Genomic DNA, 3057 nt, shown 5'->3' with positions numbered 1-3057 from the left:
ACAGCAGAAACCTGAGGAGGAAGAGGAGGAGGAGGAGACAACATGGAGGGACAAGCCCCTACATGGCATGTACCACTGTCAGATAGAGGAAGTGGCTGATATCAAGAAGACCTACCAATGGCTGAATAAAGCTGGACTGACAGACAGCACAGAGGCACTGATCATGGCAGCACAAGAACAGGCCCTAAGTACAAGAGCAATAGAGGCCAATATCTACCACAGTAGATCTGACCCAAGGTACAGGCTATGTAAAGAAGCCCGAGAGTCAGTCCAGCATGTGGTAGCAGGGTGTAAGATGCTCGCCAGCTCAGTATACATGGAAAGGCACAACCAAGTAGCTGTGATAGTGGACAGGAACATCTGTACCTTGTATGGACTAGAAGTAACCAAATCCCAATGGGACATACCACCAAAGGTGGTTGAGAATGACAAGGCTAAGATCCTGTGGGACTTCAGCTTCCAGACTGACAAACAGCTGCTGGCTAACAAACCGGACATAGTGGTGATGGACAAAGAGCAGCAGAGAGCAGTGGTGATAGATGTGGCGATTCCAGCTGACGCCAACATCAGGAAGAAGGAACACGAAAAGAATGAGAAGTATCAAGGGTTGAAAGAACAGCTTGTGGAAGGTCAAGGTTAATGTGGTCCCCGTGGTAGTAGGAGCACTTGGGGCAGTGAGCCCCAAACTGGAAGAGCGGGTCCAGCAGATTCCTGGAACAGTTGGGGTTGGGGTTTAGGGGCTTTGTGGCCTCCTCGACAGCAAACTTCCTTAGGGAGGTTGAAGGCATGGGACAGGCGCACAGACAGGCCATCAAAGAGCTGGCCAATACTGCAGAGCGGACGAGCCATTGGTTGTGGCTGAAGAGGAGTGACACTATCTGGGCTACCAAAGCAAATGCTTAGCCCTGGGACACACACCCAGGTCTGATCAACCTGTGGTAGGCCTGCCTCAGCTGAGGGCGTATTGTGATAACTGGCCAAATGTTCCATGATCTGAGGACACAACTGATGATGTGTGCCAGTAGCTAACCAAGGCCGTAAAGAAGCAATGTTTTTTTCAGGTATGCGGTCAGGCACAAGCTTAGTTCAGGGAGGAGGAAACTCCTGCCATGTATAGTCCCAGGGATTGTTCACGCGATTCCTTCTGGCAGATGGTAGGAGGTAGTGGGTGGAGTTAAAAAGTGTGACACCGTGAGGTTTTCAAGTGAACTTATTCATATATATATATATATATATATATATATATATATATATATATATATATATATATATATATATAAAAACCGTATTTGCCCGAATATAAGACGACCCTGATTTCAAGACTCAAGTTTGAAAACAGACTTTTTGAACACCAAAGTTAATTTTTAAACAGAAAATATTTACAGTACATCTGAAACAAATGATTTTAACAATATATTCGAGAGGAAAAGCATGTTATTTTGCCTCATTCAAATCATGCAGAAACTGTCTATCACATCGTAATATCTGAACATTTGAAGAACATATGAAGTTTGCATAATAACGTCTCCTCAGCTGTCGGTTAACCTGGCCGATCTTCGACCCACTTTTCTCCAGATTGTCGGCACGTTTCTCCATTTTCTGTTGTCTCTTCTCTTATTTTCTTCTCTTTTCTTTCTTACCGCTATTTTTTATTTTTCTTGTTCATGCTACCGCTATTCTTATTTTTCTTCTTCGTGACAAGGGTTCGCTTTGGCCTGGGGAGATCAGTTCAGCATTTGCTTTAAAGATATCTGGCGCCATCTAGCGTTGTGAATGGGTATAACGTCTAGATCCCGAATGTAAGACGACCACCACTTTTTCAGTCTTATTTCAATGCAAAAAACACCATCTTATATTCGGGCCAATACGATGTGTGTGTGTGTGTGTGTGTGTGTGTGTGTGTGTGTGTGTGTGTGTGTGTATCTTTTGTTGATTTTATCACTCAACAAAAGATATAATAATATCTCATAGTTACATCCCTATTTGTTTTATATTTAACTATTTTTTAGGATAATGACTTTCTAATGCTTCATTTATGTTTCAATGGATATTTGTTACGGATGACAAATAGCCAATTAGCTACCGATAGCAAAGTGAGTGAGTTAGCAAGGGAGAGAAAGAGAAAAACAGTAAATAGATACACAGTGCACTCTCGTTCTTTGTGGATATTGTGTTCCAGGAATCACACGCGATTAAGTAATCAGCGATTGGGATCGCAATCTATTTATCTTATTATTTACTGTAATTTAAACGTTTATGAACTCTCCCCATACTGATATTAAACCACCTTCTATCTGTATTACTTTTTCCCACACTCTGATAGAAAGTTTAAAGCACTTTTGTGTTTTACAAAAGTCCGAGACTTAAGGAACGGAGCGCTCTTCAAGAATGCCGTCAGCCAATACAACGCGCGTACAGCATCACATGACTGCCGACCAAAAATCCGCGATGAGGTGGAGTCATGAGTGTTGATGCGCGAATGCGCGAAGGCAAACTGTAGCTGTCTGCTTCATTTTTAAAAACACAACTTTCTAGGTATAGTACTATTTAATGTTAACTGTTGCTTCCTCAGTCAACATGGAGTCATGAATGAGATGACATTTCATTTGAGTGCTGCAAATTCTGATTTGCGATTAGCACTAGGAAAGTCACTTAAGGTCTACATTCACAGTGTCAATATTACTCATGTTTCAAATAGAAAGTTGAACTTGATGATGTCATTGACAGAAAAGATATCTTCCTCCTGCCAGAACAATGAAATAGACATTTGGTCCTCATGAATGTCTGGCCGGATGATGATACACAACTAAAATGTCAAAGGAATAGTTCAGAAGTTCAGTAACAAATGTTGTCCTCTTGTGATTGTAACTGTGATTTCATATCAGAATTATTCATCTCAAATCAATCGCAGAAAATTTGTAGGAAAATATATTCAATTAAAATTTCAATATCATAGCGCAAAGTTCCTGTCACATAAAATGTTATTTTCTTTCTCAGCTATGCTAGAAATCATATCTCCATTCAGAATCAGTCATGTTTCCTAAAATTCAATTGTGT

Source organism: Antennarius striatus, chromosome 5 (genome assembly GCF_040054535.1).
Source record: "Antennarius striatus isolate MH-2024 chromosome 5, ASM4005453v1, whole genome shotgun sequence".
Lineage (NCBI taxonomy): Eukaryota > Metazoa > Chordata > Actinopteri > Lophiiformes > Antennariidae > Antennarius > Antennarius striatus.
Note: the sequence above shows the minus strand (reverse complement) of the source record.